Source organism: Macaca mulatta, chromosome 20 (assembly GCF_049350105.2).
Source record: "Macaca mulatta isolate MMU2019108-1 chromosome 20, T2T-MMU8v2.0, whole genome shotgun sequence".
Lineage (NCBI taxonomy): Eukaryota > Metazoa > Chordata > Mammalia > Primates > Cercopithecidae > Macaca > Macaca mulatta.
This window is the reverse complement of record NC_133425.1, coordinates 47,710,816-47,736,281: the sequence shown is the minus strand read 5'-3', so window position 1 is coordinate 47,736,281 and position 25,466 is coordinate 47,710,816. Positions and strand designations below refer to the sequence as shown.

Below are 25,466 nucleotides of genomic sequence, written 5' to 3'. Positions count from 1 at the left end.
ATGCTTTTCTCAGAGGTTGACAGTAAAAGTCCAAAGGCAATCAGCACATTAATTTGAAATATGTGGCTTGAACTAAGTGTATTCCAATGTTCCTAAATTTGGATATTCTACAGTCCAGTTAGCTAGATTTGATGTTAGACCATCTGATGTAAACCTGACTCATGGCTGGTGAAGAGAGTCTTTGTGTGTGTGTGTGAGTGTGTGCGTGTGCACACATGCTCATGTTTGTGTGGGCAAATGCTCTTCCTACTCTAATCATGTGACATGGAAGGTGCATATATAGGAGCTTTGGAGGTCCCTGGGAGACAAGCTACAGCAGTGTGATTCCAACCCCTTTGATTGTATGCAAGTTTCACATCCTCGGTCTTTGTTCAGACACCGTCTCTCCGGCATGGCCTGAGGGCTGTGGACATCATTTAGCTTTCTGATCTTCCAAAGTGTAAAAGATTCTCTTGGCTAAGATAGAAGCACATGAACTAAAAGGTACGGAGTGCAAGATTTCAATCTTAGAGATCTACACGAGCACATGGAAGACATCTCTATTACATATGCCATGAAAGTTGACACAAGTTATTCATAATTTCAATGACCATATTGGATTGCCTTTAATAGACACTAGTTGAAAGAGGGTACTAACCAAAAGCTAATATTGGAGCTTGCTCTCAGGCTGCTGGGAGGCCCCCAAGAATCTCATTGGCAGTCTCTTTTGAGGATCAGTTCTCTACGTCCATTAAACCGAGATTAAATTAGTTTGTGGGAGCTGCTTTTAGCATTTGCACTATTACATTATGCATGATTTCTGACTGCACATCGCATGAACAGACTGCACTGAGCTCCATTAGTGATTTTTTAGGGCTGTGCTTAACTTGGAAATGGATTGATTTTGTGTAGGTTAATGTATAGCAGTGATGTTGCCATGGCCTTAAAAATACCCTCTTATGTTTGATATCAATAGGGAAGCACTCTTTGGGGATTATGGCTCATTTTAAAAGGATAAATTATGTAGATTGCATGATTAGAGAGAGTAAACCCTATAACAGTGCATTGTATATCAGGAAAAGCAGTACTCTCGTCCTCCTTGCCTTGGTGAGGTCAGGCTACCTTATTCAATGTGTTTCCTACTGGGACCTTCCCCATGAAGCTAAAATGATATTCCCAGGATTATTCAACAAGTCAGGGCAAAGCCAAAAATTGAATGCATAGCTTTTAAATTTTGGTTATGAGAATCAGGAAACTGGATTTTAGGGGCCTTAGCTCATTCTCCTTACCAGAGGGCTGCACCCATCTTTCTATCCTTCCCAGAGCCGGACAAGGTGCCTGGGAGGGTATAAGTGTTGGTACGTACCTGCTGAATTGAACTAATGATTCACCTTCATTTTATAGAGAAGGTGACTGGAACACGGTTTAAATATTTAGTCCAAAAGTACCTTTGCTAAAGTGTACCGTAGGCCAGGCACAAAGGTAAATCAGCCATAGATGCTTGCCTTCTAGGAGATGAGAGTTCGGGGATGAGGGTGGCATAAGGGGAGAGGCAGGTGGTGCACAGACAATGCCCCTGCACAGTAGCAGGATGCAGCAGGTGTGCTGGGAAGCGAGAGGGTGGTCCTCAGCTTCTTTGGGGCGATGATATCTGTGGTTAGTCAGGTAAATGAATTGACAGAAGGCATCCAGGCAGAAGTACAGGCCTGAGTCCAAGCCCAAAGAGACAAAGCAACCTAGAATGAGCAAGGGTCCATAGGCCATCGTGGGTGGTGGGGAGATAAATCAGGGTAGGGAAGTGACAGATCGGGGAGAAACCTCCTTGCCAGGTGAGCTTACTTTGCCCAGGGACACCTGATATTTCACGGCAGAAGCAGGACTCAAATTCACTTCTCTTGATTCCCAGAACTGTACCACCCTTTGATGTCATTCTACAAGGCTCCTTCCCCTGCCTCAAACCTGGAGTGTCTCTTTTGCTGCTTTTACTGAGGGAACTTATGCTGTAGCCCTTTCTTTTTATTGGTACTTTCTGATTAGAAAAGTAATATGTGCTATTTTTTAAGGGGTGAAAGATGAAAAGAAAAAAATTATCCACTTGTCTACTTTCCAATCCCAAACTACTAATAAATAATTTCTTTTAAATCCTTCCAGATACATTCTATGAATGTAAGAAGCATGATAAACAAATGGCATCAGACAATACTTACTGGTCAGCAACTTACTTTGGTTTATTTAATAATAAAATTCACATATTTTTCATGAATGTATAGTTCTGCCTATGATTTTTTAGATTTCTATGTAATATTTAACAGTGTGGGTTAGCTTTAATTTACTTGAATAGTGTCATGTTGTTAAGCATTTAAGTTTTTCTCTTATTTAGGTATTTTATGTATGCACACACACAAATACATACATACACATAAATAAATATATGTGCATACTATATATATATACACACTCTACTATATAATGTGTATATGTACTCTATACACTATTATACAAAAGGACTTCAAAAAGTTTGTGAAAAAATGGAATTAAAAGATTAAAATATAAAATATAAACTTTATTTCTCAAGATAAGCTGCATCAAAATCAAGACAGTTTTGTAAGTAATGATAGTGGCCACTTAGTCCATCCTTAAAGAACTGAGGGTCCTGAGAATTTAACCGCATTAGTGCAGTCTTCTTTACAATATTAAGTGAGAAAAAAATGGGTGCCTTTCACAGGTTTTTTTAAATTAGGAAACAAAAGAAGTCAGAAGTTGCCAAATCAGTACTGTAAGGTGGATGCCCAAAGATGTCCCATGAAAACTTTTGCAAAATTGCCCTTGTCTGATGAGAGGAATGAGGAGGAATTTCATTATGTGGTGAAGGACTCTCTGGTGAAGCTTTCCTGGGTTTCTTTCTGCTAAAGTTTTGGTCAACTTTCCCAACACACTCTTATAATAAGCAGATGTTACTGCTGTTTGGCCCTCCAGAGAGCAACAAGCAAAACGCCTCAAGCATCCCAAAGAATGATTGCCATGACCTTTGCTCTTGACTTGTCTGCTTTGGCTTTGACTAGACCATGTCCACCTCTTGGTAGCCATTGCTGTGATTGTGCTTTGTCTTCAGGATGCTACTGATAAAGTCATGTTTTGTCTCCTGCTACAATTCTTCAAAGAAATGCTTCAGGATCTTAATCCCACTTGTTTAAAATTTCCATTGAAGGTTCTGTTTCTGTCTCTGGCTGACCTGGGTGCAACTGTTTTGTTACCCATTGAGGGAAACTGCTCAACTTTGATTTTTCAGTTGGAATTGTGTAAGTTGGACCAGTTGAGGTGCCTGTGATGTTGGCTATGGTTTCTGCTGTTAATAATCAGTCCTCTTCAATTAGGGCATGAACAAGATTAATTTTTTCCTTGCAAATTGATGTGGATGGTCTGCTGCTGTAGGCTTCATCTGTGACATCATCTCATCCCTTCTTAAAATGACTTATCCATTTGTAAACCGCCGATTTCTTTGGGGGCACTGTCCTCACAAACTTTTTGTAAAGGGTAAGTGATTTCTCCATTTTTCCACTTCAGCTTCACCATAAGTTTAATATTTTCTTCTCGCTTCAATGTTTGCAGAATTCTGTTGCTTTGATGGGGGATCTTTTCAAACTGATGTCTTATCCTTCTTAGTGCCTCATAGTAGATCCTGTTCAGACATTTTATAACAAGTTAGCATGAATTTCTTTTGGTGCTAAAAAAATTTCAAAATCCATGCATGCATAGTTCACTATAATATGCAGTTTCTTTGAAATTTTTGAAATACCCTTGTATATATACACCTACTATATGTGTGTAGATATCTATACACACACATAAACCCATAATAGGAAAAGTATGAAACATGGACTACATACATTCGGAATCATGGGAACAGCTGCCTCAAAAGAACAAATGGGGAGGAGAACATAAGAGACTTCATCTTTGCCTGTCATGTTTTATTACTTTAAAATATATATTATCACAAATAAGGTAGATACTTCAATAGTTCTGACATCATCCGTTACATACACAGATAGTTATAACATCACCCTTTGTAACTTTCTGAATTTTTCAATTCTACAGGTTTCATTAAAAAATACACACACATACAAAGCAGGGTGACATTTTCATGTTATAACACTCACCCTTTTATCTCCTGTAGGTGATTGAAGAAACCACCCACGGGATCATGACAGAAGCCCCAGTGATAGTCTTCTCAGATTGAACCACAGTACTAACGGAGATTACCGAAATTTCTATGTTGTTTTATCACATTGAAATCAATGGAAAGCAAAGGACAGGAAAGAGCCAAACAGACAATTTTCCCTTCTCATCTCTATGATGTGATCCCTCCTTACAGTTCTTCTGGAAAAGTCCAGAGTGCCAAGCAAATATACTGACTGTGGGGTCCTGCTGTGCTGCATCATGAGTCATTTTGAACCGGTGGTCAATCTAGGAAGCCATCTCCTTAGATACTTTGCATCATTTCTTTTCCCTCTCCTTCATCACTGGGGGCTTGTACTTCCCAAATAAAATATCAACAATTCAATCCATATCCCTGCATTCTGGACCCTTAGCACACTCCCATGACCCACATGCTGGTGAGGATGTTGAGTTCATGTGGAACCTTGGTAATTTTGGTTGGAAGTATGTTTCTAGAATCAAGGCAATATGGTTTAGTCAAATTCAGATAAGATTGTGGAGCAACATGTCCTAGATTCCAGCTTTGGCTCTAGACCTTATAAACCAATCCTGTGGCCTTTAATCTCTCTCATCAGTCTAATGGAAATCATATTACCTGCCTTCCTTATCTGGAAATGTCATCATCAGGATCAAGAGAGATAAGGTTTGAGAAAGTAATGTGTAAGCCATTAAGTAGTACACAGATGACCATTACTGCTGTCAAACAGGAATTTGGTGCAATGAACTCTGTTGCCATTTTCTGTCAATACAAATTCAGTGTTAAACATTTATACAGTTGTGAAAACTTCACGTAGGTTGTGTGTGTTTTTTGGCTTTTATACAAATGATATTTTACCAGAGTGGTGGTCAAAAAATTATGACTCACAGGTGAAATTCTAAAGGCAGTCCTTTTTGTAAATAAAGTTTTATTGGAACTCAGTCACTTGCATTTTTTTATATATTGCCACAGCCACTTTCACATTACCAGGGCAGAGTTTAATATTTTCAGTTGTGACGGAGACTGTCTGGCCCAAAAGCTGAAAATATTTACTATTTAGTCCTTCATAGAAAAAGTTTGCCAATACCTCTACTAGAGGAAATGCTACATACTGTGTCCCTTTCAGTTAACACTATATATGAGAGCTGTTGTCTTCAAATTTTGTTAGAAGGTATAAAATATATTAGTATGTTTGAACATGTATATAATTTACAAATACACACATAAATAATTATATCACAGTACACGTGTCACTAAATGTGTACAATTTAGCCATGTTACTCCATACGGATCTAGCTATTTTGCCTGAACGTTTTGCGCGGAGCTGCGTTACTTGAATTCACCACAGTGTAAGTATCAATACCCCTTCCGGTAGTATTTGGGGCACTCCCAGTCTTCACAATTGCAAACAATGATGCAGTGAGCATGCATGATTTGCTTTTGTCCAGACGCATGGCTACTTGATAAAGCCTGATGATAGGAACTCATTCTGACCTTGTCCAGGTTGGAGAACTGCATACAGCTAGTCAAATGCAGACCCAGACACAATTGGACTATTGCTACATTATTCTTGGCTGACTGCAGATGTGCTTTACCTGCCTTGATGACAAGTGCATTACACTGAACATTTTCATGAGTTTCAGAAGACAAAGGGGAAAAAAGGTCTCAAAGATTTTAAACACATAGAAATCTATAGGAAGGAAAAACAAACTAATCTGAGGTGCCTCTGACTCTCCCTACTTCTTCCCTGTCTCCATTGTTCTCTGACATCAGCAGAACCTTCTCCCTGGCATTTTGCAGGGGGAACTCCCCTCACCCCTTTCCACCTCACCCATGCTGGCTGACTTTTGTGCCCTCTGACTGTACCTTTTCCTGCATTGTGTATCTTAGATTTTAATGCAACATTCTGGAAGATCTTAGAACCTGTACTCTGATCTGAATTATTAAAGCAGATCAGTGCTTGTGCATTTAGAAGCAATATTTTTTTTTCAAACATCCTGTATGATATGAAAAAAGGTAATATTGCAACCAAGAGTTGCTTGCATAGATGGACATTCCTTTCATTCCCTCTTTTGTTCATTTTTTGGTGGTTTATTCATCCTCTCTCTCTCTCTCTCTCTCTCTCTCTGTCTCTCTCTCTCTCTCTCTCTCTCTCTCTCTCTCTCTCTCTCTCTCCAGTAATATTTACTGGGTTCTGAGACAAGGAGAAGTCTATGACCTGTAGGAATTGATTGAACTGATTCACATCAGGTATATAAACACTGTTTTTTCCTTCTTGGCTTTTCAATTTTAGGGTGATTTGACCAAAGTCATTTCCATCTTTAGCACTGAAAGTGAAATGCTGGTTTGACCTGCAGGGCCAATGCTTTAGCCACAGTGAAACTGTAGGCTCTGTAAGGTCTTGTTTTAGTCATTATTGGAACCCCATACATAGCACATAGATGTCCAACAATATTCACTACATGGATGAATAAATGAATGACCAAGGACTGAGGTGCAAGGTAGCTATAACCCTGCACTTGGGACCATTCAGATTCCGTGTATAGGAGAATTCCTCAGTGAGAGATTCCTCAACCAAAAAACTTGGGCACTAGAGTGTAAAGAGATTGGAGGATCATCCTCCACTGATCAGATTATATCTTTGATGTTGCTGAGTTGCTAAAATGATGGGAGAGTTTTTACACACGGCGTTTACTCGAGAATTAAATTGAAAATAAGAGCCTTCTTGGTGTTTTCATTCAAAACACGAGTATTAGAGTCCAAAGTTCTCCCATTTATGCTGAGTCTTTAGGCATGACCCTTTACTATTTGAGCTTCAGGTTGCTCATCTATAAAACAAACAAAAACAGTGTTTATAGATTGTTTGTGATGATTAAGTAAAACGATTATTATAATCTTGGATGATGAAACAGGCTGTAAATGTAAAAGAAAATGTGAATTTCTTTCACTATTTTTTCCTCTTTACCTCTTACTTGAGATGATTTGGTTATTGGAGTGTTGAAAAGTCTTCTTTAAAAGGACGGCACAGATTTAAATCACTGTTATAGAGCTAAGTTTTGATATATTTGGCTCAGGGGATTTTGAACTAAAAACGTGGCAGTTTTAGCATGATGATGAGAAATTTCTAAGAGCGAGATTATTTTGCTTGTTAAAAAGAATTAAACTTCTCTTCATGATGTTACCTTCATAGATCCATATGTTGAAGACCTAACCCCAGGTACCTGTGAATGTGACCTTATTTAGAAATGTGGCCTTTGCAGCTATAATCGAGTTACGATTAGGTCATACTGGATTAGGGTGGGCCCTAAATCCAAGGAGAAGTGTCCTTAGATTGAGACTTGGTGACACAGACATGCCCAAGGAGATGATCATGTGAAAACGGAGGTGGAACGGAAGTTACACTGCCACACCCAAGGAACACCTGGGGTTACTAAAAGCTGAAAAAGGGGAGACTCTAGTCTTTAGAGAAAGTATCCTTGATTTTGGACTTGTAGCCAACCGAACCATCAGATTAAAAAATTCCTGTTGTTTCGAGCCACCCAGTGTGTTGTAGTTTGTAACAGAAGCCCTAAGAAACTAATACGATGCAGTACAAGTTTTAATAATTTTATAAACATTTAACATTTGTGTTGAAAGAAAAAGGGCAACAGAGTTCATTACACCAAATTCCTGTTTGACAGCAGTAATGATCATCTGTGTACTACTTAATGGCTTACACATTACTTTCTCAAACCTTATCTCTCTTGATCCTGATGATGACATTTCCAGGTAGGGAAGGCAGGTAATATGATTTCCATTAGACTGATGAGAGAGATTAAAGGCCACAGGACAGGTTTATAAGGTCTAGAGCCAAAGCTGGAATCTAGGACACGTGGCTCCACAATCTTATCTGAATTTGACTAAACCACATTGCCTTAATTCTAGAAACATGCTTCTGACCAAAATTACTAAGGCTCCACATGAACTCAATATCCTCACCAGCATGTGGGTCATGGGAGTGTGCTAAGGGTCTAGAAAGCAGGGATATGAATTGAATTGTTGATATTTTATTTGGGAAGTGCAAACCCCCAGTGGCGAAGGGGAGGGAAAGGAAATGATGCAAACCATTGACAAAGATGAGTCCTTGGATTGGTCACCAGTTCATGATGAGCCACGATGCAGCACAGCAGGACCCCGGAGTCAGTGTATTTGCTTGGCACTCTGGACTTTTCTAGAAGGACTGCAAGGAGGAACCATATCATGGAGAAGAGAGGGGCAAATTGTCTGTCTGAGTCCTTCCTGGTCCCTGCTTCTAATTGGTTAATGTTCACTCCATGATGAGCTGACTCTTCTTCCACCCACTTCCAGGTGACCTCAGCTGCCCTCTGCAACTATAAATATATCTTTCAGAGTGAAGAGATAGGGTTGTACTGCTTATGTATTCCCAACTTGGTGATAGGTTTTTTTATTAGAGGATTTTTCTCCTTCCTGTCCACTAAAATGGTTTTGCAGAAATAATAAGAAAACCGACCACAGTTCTCTGAGAGCCTCCTGTTCACAAGGAAGATAGAAAATAGAAATGTTTTTGAGTATCTGGCCAAAGCCAATGTACATTCAAGAGCCACTCATATGTTAAGAGTTTGTGGCTCTTCTGCTAAGTGTCCAACATGCATTGTCTCATTGTCATCACTATTATGAAACAGGCACCTGCATTTTCTAGATGAGTAACTGAGGATTTGAGATGAGTAATTTGAGAAAATTAATTGGAAGAATACGTTGTCAAGCTCAAAAGTTGTGCCTAGCTTATCCACCATCAAAACCAGAGTTCATAAACACAGTGCTATACTACCTGACAATTATCATATTTCATTGTATCCAAGACCTCACTGATTAAAGGGAAACCATTACGTTATGTAGGATTAAGACACTTAAAGAAAACGACTGCCAATTACATAGGCTCACTGCTTTCTTATCACTCAGAATTTTGACTTTTTGCCTGGTAAAACATTTATTTTAAACACATTTAAACATACCGTTATTAGAAAGATGAAATATAAGTGAAATAAATGTGTTGAGATATTCCTAAAACCTTGACGTTTTACCTACTAAAATTTAGTTAAAACTTATTTAGACACATCTTTGTAGAAAAAGAAATAAAAGTGAAATTCGTTTGTTGGGACATTCCCAAAGCACCTGCACTTTTGAATAATGTTTCACCTGGGTTGTCAATGTCTGCAAGCTCGATACCACTAAGTACCTTGGTGATGAACTGTGGGAGAATTTGCCATTGTCTCAGAAATGTTTTTTGCAAGCCATTGCAAGCCATTCTGCACATGTTAATACCCATATGCAGACAATGACAACTCCCTCATGACTGACACCTGGCCAAGAGTGATTATGATATGCATTCCAATTTCTGGGAGGTGAAAAGGTGAAAATACTCATTTTAGAATCTATAAAGTATAGAAATTTTATCCCTGGTCATAATGTCGATGTTAACTTCCATTTAGAATAAAATGTTTTCCTCTCATAACCTAGGGGATTTCTGCTGGCTATATAGGCTTCTTTGGAGGAAATAACGTAGAACATTTTCCTGTTGCTGGTTTCAGTAATCCCAGCCACAGCATTGATGAATTGGATTATTGTATAGGCAAACTCAACTCCCTCCATTCTTTGCAAGCTATGAGATTTAACCGTGTTTGAGAAAGTTTCTGGCAAAAACTCCTGGGCTTTTAACTTATGTGGAGTTTTAAGTACAATTCATCATCTTATCTAATCTGATATCCAAGGATAGCTTTGTCAAAGCAGAGTCAAGTATTGGCAATCCCTCAGAAATCTCTGAAGAATGAATAACAGCAAAATGATTTAAAGCTGAACGATTTAAGTAGAAGTTTGAAATATTTTTAAAAACTGAACAACGGACCCCTTCTTGAGTCTGCTAATGCCAGCTTTGGAATATGAATAGAAAACCAAACTCTGAGAGCAGAGATGGATCTTGGATATCATCATGTCTCCTGTAAGAGGTGTATCCAGCTCCATCCTGGGTGGATAATAAAAGAATGTGTTGATTCCATGGGAGATTTCACACAAGAACAAATTCTCTAACCTGTGGTAACCTGCTCAGTGCCTCCCTCCCTCCATAAAAAATGATCTCAGATTTTGGTTGGTATTATTTATATTTGACCTTGGAAGATATGGAAGAATACAACATTGTTCCACATGTAGCGAAGGCATTGCACAGTGTCCGGGGTAAAGGTATGGGTTCAGACCCAGGTTCGAATCCCAGCTTTGGTGCTTAGGAGCTATTTGATCCTGGGGAAATTATGTAACCTTTCTGTGCCTTTGTTTTCTCATATGTACAATGGAGAAAATAGCTGTGACAATTGAATGGTATAGTTTTGAGGACTGAAGGTTAATAGTTGTTAAGCCCTACCTCATAGGAGGTGAACTTGATAGGTACTGTTTTCTTTTCCTTTTCTTTTTCTTTCTTCTTCTTCTTTTTTTTTCCTTTTTCTTTTTTCTTTTTTTTTTTTTTTTTTTACAGAATTTTGCTCTTGTTTCCCAGGCTGTGGAGTGGCACAGTCTCGGCTCACTGCAACCTCCGCCTCCTGCATTCAAGTCATTCTCCTGCCTCAGCCTTCTGAGTAGCTGGGACAATAGGTGCATGCCACCATATCTGGCTAATTTTCTATTTTTTTAGTAGAGACAGGGTTTCACCATGTTGGCCAGGCTGTTCTCGAACTCTTAACCTCAGGTGATCCATCCACCTCAGCCTCCCAAAGTGCTGGATAGGTACTTTTAAAATAAAACAAAAGTAACAACTGCTCTTATTAATTGGAGTTCTATATACACTAAATTGGGGTCCTTTATTATGTCACATACCCATTGCTTTCTTCAGTTTCTAAAGAAGAACAGTGAATTGGCATCACTGGACTATTTTTCCTTCAGATGTTATCTACTTCAGAAGATATACTTACATGATTTTCCTAAATTCTGATAAATGGAAATGAGAATTTCTCTTCTTTAAAGTAAGTCAGTACAATTATAGTGGCCATTCCAGTTGCCTAACCAATATTTTAATTGAAAACATAAGTAACATCCAAGGAAACAACACATTAACTCACTGAATATGGAATGAGGGTCCATCATGAAATAGACAACATATGAATACAGTATGTATATTTGATTTTCTTTTTGGTTGACTTTGAGTTTGTGCTTCTTACAGCATCAGGACAGAGGGAACCTACAGGGTCTTCCAGCAAAGGCAACCTGGACATTGCATTAAAAAAGAAAAAAAATATCGAGCACCAAAGTCTGAGCTCTTTACCACAGGATTTAAAGCTCTTCCCTGCAATGCTCTATTATTAGAGGGACTCAGCCCTACTCCAAGGGTTGCTTCCCTTTACCCTGTTATCTTCTGGCAAAGTCCTTTTTTTATGCCCAGAACCCTTTTCTTTCAGTCAGGCTGCTTATTAGGCCTTCAGCCAACCTTGCCCCAACCATAGATAACCCCTTGTGGGAACCACACAGTGCTGGCTCCATGACCAGGGCATGAATAGAGGCCATGTATGCATTGATTGGAGCATAAAAGGCAAAATTTCCTGTGGTAGCAAGCAGATTGACGTGTGTGGTGCAGACACTCTGTGCCTCCTTTACTCGTTCATGTAGGCAAAATTTAGCAAATCATGATGAGCACATTTCTTTGTTCTAGAAGTTTCCTATTCTCAACTCAGAATTTTCAACCTAGATTTGCAGTAGAATATGGTCTCTATCAGAGCAAGGGACATGAGTCAGCCTTCTTTACCTCTATATCCCCAGTGCCTTTCATATTGCCCATGAAGGACCATCACTCCATATTTAATGAATGAATGAATGTGTTGTTTCTCTGAATGTGACTTATGTTTTCAGTAAAAATACTGGTTAGGGAACTGGAGTGGCCACTGTGATTGTACTGATTTAGTTTAAGGAAAGAAAGAATAAAAGACAAGTGAAATGGAGGAAGAAAAGAAGAAAAGGGAAAAGGAAAGGAAGAAATAAAGGCCCCAGTTTCTCTAGATTGGGAGTGACTTCCTACTTGTTTAAATGGTTGACTGTGGTCTGGACCACACTTACGTGCTGAGTCATCTGATACCTCGTCCTACCTAGTAACTGCCAAGAAATTCATGTTAGTAGGAGAATCCATTGGATTATAAATGCAAATGAATATCCAAAGTGTTCTTGTTTTTTCCCCTCTTTTAAAAAAGTTTAATAGTAATGATTGACTATCACAAATCTTTTATCTCAAACAATAGAAATTGCAACAAAATGAAAATCTCCTTTTGGCTTCTTGCCCTCATAGACTCTCTCTCAATTCTTTAATGTAGCCTATGTTAACAGGTTGGTATCTGTGGCTCCAGTATAGTCTTCAAAAATAGAATGCAAATATAGGGGTGGGGGTGTGTGTGTGCATTACATATTTACAAGAATCTGACATGTTTATTAAGCATAGATCTCAGAACACACACTCAAAGGATACATTTCTTTTTTTTCAATAAATGAACATGATTTGCCACTGTACAGGAACTCAATCACAGAATATGGAATGAGGGTTCATCATGAAATGCCCCCAGCTCCCAAGAGTTCAACCAAGGCCAAAAGGTCTTATGAAGCATTCATCAGATGTTTTCCGTGATGACTTACATCATGGAAGCTCCTGGGGTCTTTTCTTTACCCAGGTTCCTGCTGAGATGTCCATGGTCTCTGTTTATATTGTCCTTTCCAGAAAGTCTTGGGAAAGCCTTTCTTGGTGGTGAGGACACATGGATGGGCAAAAGGAATGGTGATATATCATCTAAACAGGCATTTCTATTCTACATGTGTTCATATTGTTTCAGAAGAACCAGAAATGAGCATATCACGGCACATATCTGTATAAAAACTAATTATAGTGAACCTAGAAAACTATCCCCATACTAACTATGAAGTTACACTGGTCATTTTATCCTTTCTTTTTGATAGTGAATTAATAGATTTCAATAAGCACAAGGAGAAAGCTGAATAAGCCTCCTATGTGGTTCAGCCTCCATCTATATGAAGTTCTTTGCTAATGAATCCTTTTTAGTAGTGCTCAGAACTAAGCTGCATAATTCAATATGGGCACAAAAATATCCAACATGGAGTGAATCATTACTTGAATTGTGAGAAGGCACTGTCTGCCTTGTAAAATGACCTCTAGAGTCTCCTCATTATGCTTTCTCTCCCTGTCCTCATTACTTCTCAGGTGTATTGATTAGGTTTGCACCTTTCCATTTTCTTTTCCTTCTGTTTGTTCCACTCTTTGTCCATATTTTCCTAACTGCAGCAGATGTTCAGCCCACTCCTTTGCAAGGGATGAAATTTCTTAATGAAACAATTGGTGATAAGGACCCGGGCTCTTCACATGTTGTCAATATCTGTCTTTCAAATTTAAAGGAGAAGCATGAACCTTGTGAGCTTGGATGAGACAAGTCACTTTGCAATTTAAGCTGATTGGTTTGAACAATGTGTTTGAGGCACTGAAGGAGGGGGTAACTTGATTCATTTCACATCACATACCCCACTCGAGTTCCATCCAATTTCTGAGTCTTCAGCTGAGTCAAGGAACTTTTAGAGATCCAGGACTTACAAAGTACATGTGCAGTCCAAGAACATTCATCATGTTATCTTATCTGATAGTGCTGCTTCCCCTTCTGTTCACAAAAATAGAAAAGTCAGTGCATGTGGGTGATGTGCCCTTCGTACTGCGGTATAAGGCATTTGGCCAAGTTGACATGCACTGTTGGGTGTGAGAAGTCAGTTTTATCTTTCAGCTTCTAACATTTATATCAGTTGAAAGTGCAGCTGCAATCTGAAATCTCAATATCCATTTAGGTAACATGTCCTAAACACCTCTAAAATTTGTATTAGAGTAGCTAATAAATCTGGATATCAATTAACTTCTGTGCTAAGGGTCAAGGAGAGAAAGGCAAGACATTGGAATGCTTCATCTTTTCAGTGTGGTCCTGGTGGCTCTTTGTAATTATCCATTCCAATCTTTCCCATGATCATAGATATAAGGCTATGGAATTCTGACACATTTGTAGCCTGTGGAACTCTTTCTTTGACATATAAAACTCTCTATATTTAATGTGTACACCATAGCCAGTTTGGGGATAATTATACACCTATGAAACCTGTATTAGTCTGTTCTTGTGCTGCTAAAAAAGACATACCCAAGACTGGGTAATTTATAAAGAAAAAGAGGTTTAATGGACTCACAGTTCCACATGGCTGGGGAGGCCTAACGATCATGGCAAAAAGCAAAGGAGGAGCAAAGGCACGTCTTCATGGCGGCAGGCAAGACAGCATGTGCAGGGAAACTGTCCTTTTATAAAATCATCAGATCTCATGAGACTTACTATCATGAGGACAGCACAGGAGGAACCCACCCCCACGATTCAATTACCTCCCACTGGGTCCCTCCCATGAAACGTGGGGATTATATGGGAGCTATAATTCAAGGTGAGATTTGGGTGGGGGAACAGCCAAACCATATCAAATCCATTACCACCATTAAAGCCATAGACATATCCATCACCTCCCGAAGTTTTTTCCCACCTCAGCTTGTGGTGCTCTTTCCTTTCTTTTCTATAATTTCAACTTTTATTTTAGATTCGGGGGATACATGTGCAGGTTTGTTACATGGGCATATTTTGGGTATGAATGATCTCGTCACCCAGGTAGTGAGCATAGTGCCCAATTGGTAGATTTTTAACCCTTTCCCCCTTCCTCCCTCTCCCCTTTAATAGTTTCCAGTGTCTGTTGTTCTCATCTTTATGTCCATGTGTACCTAATGCTTAGCTCCTACTTATAAGTGAGGACATGTGGTATCTGGTTTTCTGTTCCTGCATTAATTCACTTAGGGTAATGGCCTCCAGCTGTATCTATGTTGCTGCAATCAACATGATTTTATTATTTTTTATGGCTACATAATATTCCATGGTGTATATGTACCACATTTTCTTTATCCAGACCACCACTGATGAACACCCGGGCTGATTCCATCACTTTGCTATTGTAAATAGTGCTTCAGTAAACATATAAGTGCATGTGTCTCTTTGATAGAATGATTTCTTTTCCTTTGGATACATACCTAGTAATGAATTGCTGGGTTGAATGGTAGTTCTGCTTTAAGTTTTTTGAGACATCTTGAAACTGCTTTCCACATTGGTCTGCTTCTCAAGTGATGACTTTTCTTATTTTCTAATCTTGGACCAGAGCCTAGAGATAGAACATTTTCTTTTTTCTTCTCATTGTTTTTTCTAGACCATTTCCCCTTTCTTCTTCCCTAAATACCAGTTCCTTTGAGATGCATGCTGTCAGCACAGCTCCTTTTTGATACAGTCATCTATTAATGTTCGAGCCACTCCACATCCCATTTATTGACAATTTAAACAGCTCAATAGGTCTCTCACATAGTCACACGTTTATTATTTGGGGGATATTTTATATCTACAAGAATGATCCATCCAGTCTGTTGACATCTCACATTCTTTCTTCTCTCCCTTCCAGTGGTCGTTTTCCTTCACAGTGCCTGTCTAGCCATCTATTTCTGTGATATTACCCCAGATTCTAAGACCGTTCCCATTCCTTTCATTATCCGGGATGTTTTCTCCAGACCTCTCATGACATGTTCTTTCAGTTATTCAGGTCTCTGTTAAAATGAAACTTCCTTAGAAAGCCTTTTGGAGTATCCTAAGATAACCATCCCGTCCTAACTTCTTTCCTCCCTTTCTCTCACACTGCTTCATTTTTTCTCTGTACCTTTTATTACCATCTTGACCATACATTATAGAGGAAAACATTTCCTGTCTCTTCCTGTAATGTATGTCCACAAGATAGGATTTTATCTGCTTGTTCACCACCATGTTCCTTGCACCAAAACTCTGTCAATTCATATTAGACTTTACATAGGTATTGAGAATGAAATAATGAATAGATTATGTGTGTTTATAGTTATGCACCAATTTACCATGAAGACTTTCAGGCCATTAATGAATTATCACACCATCTCAATCCTCATATGGTAACTTTTCTATATTAAGAGCGTTCCTGGGAATAATTTCCATCAGAATTTTTATATTTCCCCACTTGAAATTTTTCTGATGTGTTCTAATTCATCTGGTAACATTCATAGCTTATCCTGAATTGCTGTGTAGATTCCTCTTGGGAGGAATTTTGAAACAGGCAGGCTAGCTCTTTATAATATTTCTAGCATAAGTTTTGATAATTATTTTGCTGCTGGATGAGCAAAATTGCATTGGTATCAAAGATGAGGGAACATGGGTCATTCTTGTGAATGAGAAGATTTATTGCTTGCTTAACTTTCAAGGAATACCTTTAGCTCCTTCTTAAACTATGGGTCAGTAGCTTTTCCTGTGTTTATGTAGCAGCTTTATTCATGGGCCTGATGTTTGGCCTCTTCTGGGGAGTTCTGAGGTTCTGCATCAGAAAAATGCTCTACAGAGATGATCTGTTGACCTGCCGCCACAAGGCTCTTGCTGGGCTGTTTCACTGAGATGAATTTTTTTTTCTAAGGCATTAATAATTCTTTTCTGATTTTTCTTGTGATCAGTGGCCTGAATTTGTAATATGTCTGGCAGTACCCAAAGACATAGACCAATGCCGGAAAAAAAAAAAAAAAAAAAAAAAGATTTTCCCCTTCTGCAAACCTAGTTAAACTTTATATAGACTTCAGCCTGATTAACTCCCTTTTGCTTTCTAAGCAATTCTGTAGTACACTCTTAAGATTAAGATTAAGATGCACTGGCCGGGCGTGGTGGCTCAAGCCTGTAATCCCAGCACTTTGGGAGGCCGAGACGGGCGGATCACGAGGTCAGGAGATCGAGACCATCCTGGCTAACACAATGAAACCCCGTCTCCACTAAAAATACAAAAAAATTAGCTGGGCGTGGTGGCGGCGCCTGTAGTCCCAGCTACTCGGGAGGCTGAGGCAGGAGAATGGCGGGAACCCGGGAGGCGGAGCTTGCAGTGAGCCGAGATCGCGCCACTGCACTCCAGCCTGGGCGACAGAGCGAGACTCCGCCTCAAAAAAAAAAAAAAGATTAAGATGCACTGAGTCCAGGAGTTTGAGACCAGACTGGCCAATGTAGTAGGACATCATCTCTAAAACAAAAAAATGAAAAACAAATTAGTCAGGTATGGTGGCATGCGCCTGTAGTCACAGCTACCTGGGAGGCTGAGGTTGGAGGATCGCTTCAGACCTGGAGGTTGAGGACGCAGTGAGCCATGATCTTGCTACTACACTTTAGCCTGGATGATGGAGTGAGATCATGTCTCAGAAGAAAAGATAAAACAATAAAAAATAAAAGGCTTCAATGAAGGCCTTCCCTAAGGTAACCTCCTCTGAAACTTAATTTTATATTTTCACAAAACCGTAAGGTCTCTGAAGTTGAGTAGGAAGGCTTCTTCCTATACTTTGTCATAGTTCATATTCAACAAATGCTAAATAATTGATTAAGTAAATAATAAAAAAAATTGGATGTAAAGAGAGAATATATTGTTTTTTTCACAGAGAGAGAATCTTTTTATGTTCTTTGGGAACTTTCTTGGCAGAAGTTTTAAAAGTTCCAACTGGGAACTTCTCTGCCTTAAACACGAATCACTGGCCTGGTGAGCCAGGTAAGATATTGATAGCACAAATTCCTATGCAAATGTGAAGGGGAAATGCATGCATATTAGCATCCCTCCATGATTATTTTGAAAAAAAAGAGAGAATGACTCACCGAAGTGGAGAAAAGTGACCAGAGAACAACAACAACAAAAAGCTAAGTGGGTTATGTTTTGGTTAGAAACTGGTTGGTATTAAATATGAGAAATATAAGAATATAGAATTTTTAAAAAAGAATTCTTGTAATGTCTGTGTGGTTTTCTTCATTTTCCTAAGAGTGTGTACTAATAATATAAATTATTTTCAGACTTTTTGAGTATTGCTATTTTATTGAATATATTTTGTTATCCTGTGGGGCCTGTTTTATGTGGCTTGCCTATTGTGATTCATCGCTGGTGTGATGGGAGGATCACCTAGGCTGGCTCTGGATGTCCTAGTAATCAGAGAAGGCTTCCTGGAAGAAGAGTATTTTACCCAAGCCTTGAAGGATGGGTGGACTATGAACTAATAGAGATGACAGACAGAGCTTCCAGATGGAACCAATGATTAAAGTGACCAAAATGGTAAAGATTAGGGAGCAGGGAAGAGCTCAGTGTGGCTGGAATCTTTTGCCTGGAATGTGTCCTTTACACCCGACCATCATGCTGACACTCTCACATACACACTGCAACACCTTCACCTGGTGAACCTCACTCATCCTCGAAGTGTCAGTTTAGGCTCCACTCCCTCCAGGAAGCTTTCCCTGATTTCTCTCCACACAGTGCTATGTGAAGGGCTCATGATGTAAACTCAGGGGGACCCAGGGCTTCTATTATCAGAGCACTCATCACCCAATAATGCCAGTGCCCATTGCCTCTCATTTCCAGGAGGACAGACAACTCTTGTTTATCCTTATTATCCTTATATTTCCCCCAGCATCTATCACAGTACCAGGCATATCATAAATTCCATAAATCCTTAATAATTGTGTGTGTGTGTGTGTGTGTGTGTGTGTGTGTGTGTGACAGAGAGAGAGAGGGGGAGAGAGAGAGAGAGAGAGAGAGAGAGAGAGAGAGAGAGAGAATGGGGTAGAGAATACTTCCGAAACAAATCCTGAGAGACACAGCATGGAAGACACTGGTCTTCTTACCTGCCAGGTGAGTCAACTGTTCAGTCATAAGCTCCCAGTGTTGGAGGGAGTCTTTAGAAAGATCTAAATCATCCCCTCCTTGTAGCAGACATTAGAGAATTGAGGATAGAGGTAATGAGAAGGAAGGTATTTAAGAAAAGCACACAATTTGTTCCAGTTGGATCACTCTTTTGGTTACCCCTCTGGTGCATTTTCCCCTGTCCCACGTGGTTACTTTGCAAATAAAAAAATGTAGCATTATTTTTACCTGAGAACCAGAAGTTTGCAATCCAAGATGCAAAAAAACTGAAGGAAAAAACCATGGCTAAAATGTCATGCCCTGAAGCATAGCTAAGTCTAACAGAAGTGACAGAATTCATTTGCTTGGAAATATTAAATATAGAATCCAGTCAGCAAACGCTCCTCGCTCCTTGCTCCACAGTCTATTGTCACTGTTGTCAATCACAGCTGCTCCATCCCTCGCCCACTCACATTTATATTGAGTGCACCTGTATGACTTTAAGGTACAAGAAGCCATAATAATAAGGGATTTGGAGTAAAGTTTTTCCCACATTGAATACATAAACCCAGTAAAATATTGGTTTAAAATAAGAGATTGACGGGTGATGAATACATTAATCATATTGGTGAATATATCAATCAGCTCTACAAAAAGATGTGTTCTTTTAATTTTCTTGTGAGTTATAAGAGCAAACAGATAATATGAACTTCTGACTTCACGGGATCTTCCATATCTATTCATCCAACACTAATTTAACATGATAGTTCCTTGGGGTGTGGCAGTAAACAACAGACATGGCCATTTACTCTAGGACATCACCGTGTGATGGGTGGATGTATGGTGAACATAAAATCACAAATGTAACCATTTGTTCCTGCAGGTGCTGGAAGGAAACATGCAGACATCCCAAGGACCCATGATGGGAGAATCCATTCAGGCAAGGGCACCCTCCTAAGGAAATTACTCTTAGGACAGTACATTTATTAGGGTTCACTAGAGAAACAGAACCAGTAAGATGAGATAGATGATAGATAGATAGATAGATAGATAGATAGATAGATAGTTAGATAAATAGAGCTAGGTAACAGATATTTTAAGGAATTGGCTTACACAATTGTGGAGGCTTGGTAAGTTCAAACTCTGCAAATCTGTGTTAGTTTGCTAGGGTTGCCATAACAAAATATGACAGTCTGGGTACCGTAAACAACAGAAATTTAGAAATTTTATTTTCTCACATTTGTAGGGGCTAGAAGTCCAAGATCAAGCTGTCAGCAGGTTTTTGTTGTTGTTGTTGTTGTTTGTTTTTTTATTTTTTCCTGAGGACTCTCTCTTTGGTTTGCAGATATCCGTCTTCTCAGTCTGTACTCGCATGGGCTTTTCTGTGTGTGTGTGTGTGTATGTGTGTGTGTTGCACGCACACGTGCACATGCATCCCTGGGCATCTCTTTGTATGTCCAAATTTCCTCTTCTTGGATGAGCAGCAGTAAGATTGAGTAAGGAACCATTCCAGTGGCTTCATTTTAACTTAATCACCTTTTAAAGACCTTCTTTTCAAATACAGTTTCATTCTAAACTACTGGAGTTTAGGGCTTCAGCGTACAAACTTTGGGGGGAACACAATCAAGCCCATAACAGATAGGACCTGATGAGTAAGTAGGGTTTGCACTGGTGTGTTCTGACAGTGAGACTCATCACAGGCACATTCTCTGTGGGCACTCGGGATGCATTCTGTCTGGTCAAAGTGGAGCATTCACTGTGGTGATGAGCTCCTGGTGAATCTATCCAAGGTACGAAGAAGATGGGGAAAGAAGGTCCCTTTTTCCCAGAGAGAAAAAAAATCTTAAAATGCCCTCCAGCCTCTTGCTAGTGCAAACCTGTTGAAGTTATTTTAACCCGCATAATTCCAAAATGAGCTTAGGAGGTAAGGATCAGTATTGCCCCTGCCTCGGCAACGAGGCAAGTAACATCCAAGATCATATAGCTAATCAGGTGGGGAGCCAGGATTTCTAACCACTACACAAGAAGTCTTGTCTCCAGGCCAGAGCTCAAGATCATGAGCAGAGTATGAGCAAGGAAGGGTGTGTGGTGAGAGATGAAGCTGGATAGGGGCCTTATAGGATTCTAGAAGGAAAATGGGCTCTACCTTGAGATCAGTGGGGAGCCTCTGAGAGAACGACAGGATTAGAAGAGTCCTCTGGCTGCTATTTGAAGAATAGATTATTTAAGGACAAGAATGCAAAGCAGGAGACCAAGGAGGAGGTTTCCACCGTTACTAATGAGAGAGGACATTGACTTGGACTATAGGAATAAGTAAAAATTCCAGATGTATTTTGAAGATGGAAGAAACAAGACCTCATAATTAATTAGATATTGAGAGATAAATCTTTAAAGAGCTATGATGACATGATTAATTGCATATAATATTCAATTATATATTATCAAGCAAAATACTTTCAAATTAGAAAATGTCATGATGATGACAAATAATTTAAGATAGGCTGAATATATTTCCTTTGGTCTAAATAAAATGCCCTGCTGTCAGTTTGTCTCCTTTGCCTCCACTCCCCATCCCCCATCAAGGAAAATGTTAGAGAAAGAAAATATGCTACACAAAAGTCAGATTACAGCAAAGTCTAGGGTAATTGGCTCATACTCCAGTTCAGTTCCCATAGTTTCTGTGCATGTACCTTTTTTTAAACATCTACAGTATGTGGAGATATAAAATGAGTCCATTTACAGTGACACATTTAGCTCTAAGATGTGTTATCCTAGCCAATATGTTCATAGATGAACTGCCTTTTTGTAAAGTGTGTTTTCTTTATTACTGTGAAAAAGAGGTTTGGGGCCCATCATGGGGAACTGGGATACAGTGAGATTCATCCTGGGCACATGCTCTGTGGGCAGGGAGGATGCATTCTGTCCAGTCAAAGTGCAGCACTCCCTGTGGTGGTGAGCTCCTGGGTCCAGTTCCAAACTGCTTTGCAGCCAAGCGTCTTCTTTGGCAGGGTTTGCCAGTGCTTTGTCATGGGGAAAGGAGGGTGGGATGTGAGCTCTGCATTGGGTCCTAGGTGAGAACTGTGCCATTAGTGAAAAAGATCTGTGCTGAAGAACATTAACTGGAGTGAGAAGCAACTGATTAAAATAAAAGATTGAAGAGCCAACGGAATAGAGACTCCCTGCTCCTCCCCACTACACTGCATGAATAACCTGGCCCTGAGGACACGCCTACAGGACTGGGCACCACTGGTCCTTCAGGCAGACCTAACTGCATGCCCATTCCTGCCTGCATCCTTACCAAATGGCATTTCCCACAGCAGAGTCAAAACCATTCCAACCCTGTGAGGACAAGCTCAAGTGTCACTGCCTCCAGGAAGTCTTCATCAGTACCTCTTTCCTGGCTCGTCTGTCCTGAATTCCTCTAGCCTGCTGCTTCCTCCAGCCTGGCATCATGGGTGGTGCTCTGGGATCTCTGTAGGTAGCACATGAACAAGGGATTAAACAATGTCTTACAGTGAGGAAGTCACTGCCTTTCAATTCTCTTTCAATTCTTACCTTTAAAGCGAGGGAAAAAGTTCAAGTTTGGTGCTAATATATCTTTACTAACTCTCTGATACTTGCTAGCCATTTTTTCTTAATAAAGAGAGAGCAGGCCTTGGGCTTAGAAGCTTGACAGCAGTAACTATCCGGAATTTAATAAGATTGTTTTATTTTTCAGATACTTTCTATTTATGGCAGAGATACCAGTGTTCCACTTATGTTTGCGACACAGATCTTCCTTTAAAAATAAATGTACTTAAGTAAAAAGGGGAGTTAAAGGGAAATGTTAAGTGATACGAGCTGAGTTAGGAAAATATAGCAAACACAGTGAATGACAAAAGTTTAATCGACACAGATCTAGATAGCTCGCATACCCTGATTCACAGATAGGCAGGTCTCCACATTCATAGACAACCGAGTCCCGAAAGGTTGTGAGAGAAATACGTGCAATAGACAGACTTACTATGAAAGCTAACAAAATTACATTTCCAGAGTCCAGCATCTATTCTTTCATTGTCTTCCTTTACATTTGAACTCCTAGTCAAATGTGGTCCAAAGAACATTCAACTGAGGAGGGAGACTTGCTAATTTTCCCTCACCGAGTGACCACCTTGCTTGAGCTTCACGAAATTTAAGAGAACTATTATTATACAGTGATGTAATTATTTCATGTACTATCTTTTTCTTCTTCTTTATTTTTATTTTTTAAACGCAAAAAACAATAAAATGGCCATCAATCACAAGAACACTACTCTAAAAAGATAATAGTGAAGCGGAACCTGAACTGTTGGTTGCCTGGCAGTGCCATACTGATAGCTTACAAGGGTCAGATATAGAAATATCAATCACAGGTGGTGTAGAGGTGTCTGTGTACAGAGCACAACATTGTATATTAAAAGGATGTTGAGCCTTTATAACTATTGATATGGTTTTATACAGTGTAATATGCCCATGATAAATAGGAGCTCATACTTGATCTTAATGAAGTGCTATTTTATATCACTTATTGATTTGTGTTTTTCCTCCAACAAAGTTTTAACCTTCTGAGACTTGGAGACTAATCTAAATGCTTTGATCCCCAGCCCCTCTTTGCAGGATGCAGGAGGATGTGTGTGCTCTTAACCTTTATAGCAAATCTCCTCTTTTGGATGGAGTATTGCAATTTTCTTTTAGAGGATCACACTTAGTCCAGTTCAGTGTAGTTTAGAAGGGGCTGACTTCATCTCTGGTTCCACGGGTGGACACTTGATCCACTCTGGTTAAGCAAAATACTGCATCAGTGCAACTCATTCATGAATGGGTACATGATCCAAGCTGGACCAATAAAAGCCCTACCTAGAGTTTTGCTTGAATTGTTAGGATAAAGGAATTTTCTTTCCTGAAGCACCAGGGTTATTTTCTAGAGAAATCATGACCAAGAGTGAAGCCAATGCATAGAAAAGCAGAGTCATCAGTAATAAAGAAAGCCCGGATTATCCTGTTTGTGCTCTAGTTCAAGCCATTTCTGGAAGTATTACTCTAGAACTTTTCAGTCATATAAACCAACACATTCCCCCTCCACCTCTTGAGGTTTAAGCTAGTTTCAATTGCGTTTTTGCATTTTGCTCTGGAAGAGTCCTCACTAATACATCTCTTCTGCCCACAAGTACAGTGCCAGGCATGTGATGTGTATTTGGTAAATACATGTTAATTTGAGTGCTGCAAGTTCCCCTATACTTAGAAACAGGATAGTGTAATCTTTTTTTTTTCTTTAATATACTTTAAGTTCTGGGATACATGTGCAGAACATGCAGGTTTGTTACACAGGTACACATGTGCCATGGTGGTTTGCTGTACCTATCGACCTGTCATCTACATTAGGTATTTCTCCTAATGCTATCCTTCTCCCATCCCCCAATCCCCTGACAGGCCCTGTGTTGTGATATTCCCCTCTTTGTGTCCATGTGCTCTCATTGTTCAACTCTCACTTATGAGTGAGAATGTGCAGTGTTTGATTTTCTGTTCTTGTGTTAGTTTGCTGAAAATGATGGTTTCCAGCTTCATCCATGTCCCTGCAAAGGACACGAATTCACAGGATGGTATAATCTAAACGTCACTTGAATGTGAGTGCAAAGATTTAAATCATTGTCTCATTCAGCACATGTTTATCAAGTATTTCCTTAGTGCCAGGCACTGTTCTAGCTTCTGGGAATATTGTAGTGAGCAAATAAAGCCCAATTTTAATGGAAAGAATATTCAACTAGAAGAATATATAATATGTCAGGTGGTGATATGTTATATGCAGCTATGAACAAAGACTTGCTACCAGGTAGGTGTGAGACCTTGAGAAAGCCACTTTATCATTCCAAGTTTCAGTTTTCTCATATATAAAGAGTTGGAGTTGCAATTCTCTCTCTCTCTCTTTTTCCCCAGGAACACAACCACCACCCACACGAACAATATTTCCATTTCTTAACACACTTTTATAAACCTTAATCCTGAAGCACACCTGAAAATATATTTGTTCGTAGCTGATATTTCCAGGAAATTTTATTTTTTCCTGTGTTTATTGGTAAATTTCTCTTTGTACAATTTTGAGATCTATGAATCCGTTCTTGTTCAAGTTTCCCAGAAATGAACCGGATTCCCATGGGGATTTGGGGCTGCCTCAACTAGCTGAATTCCCTTGAGGTCTTCACCTGAGAGTGCTGTCTGAGTCTACCTGTTCTGTCTGCAAGCTTTCCCTGAAATCAATGATAGTCGGTCGCTCAGTCACCTTTCATTTGGGGAAAAGCTTCTGTTATCTCTGAACCTTGGCTAAGTTGAGACATCTTTTTCCCCCCACACAGCTCCTCAGTTAATCACTTTACTTATCACAATCTCTAGTCTTGCCTGCCTCTTCCTGTAAGTTTTCAGAGTCCTCAGAACTTCTCTCCCAGCGGAAATGGTCTCAGTAGCACTACTGCTGCTGCCTTTTAAAGTG

At 39.5% G+C, this 25,466-nt stretch overlaps 1 long non-coding RNA gene across 1 annotated transcript in view; it reads right to left on the bottom strand.

Annotated features, from left to right (window-relative positions):
* Window positions 1-21,761: 21,761 nt before the first annotated feature.
* LOC106995016 (uncharacterized) overlaps window positions 21,762-25,466 on the bottom strand; it is a 47,818-nt gene continuing 44,113 nt past the window's right edge. The window contains exons 2-3 of the long non-coding RNA XR_013411747.1: window positions 22,355-22,436; window positions 21,762-22,031 (exon numbers count right to left, since the gene is read on the bottom strand). This is a non-coding gene — a long non-coding RNA (uncharacterized LOC106995016). The remainder of the gene's footprint in view (window positions 22,032-22,354; window positions 22,437-25,466) is intronic.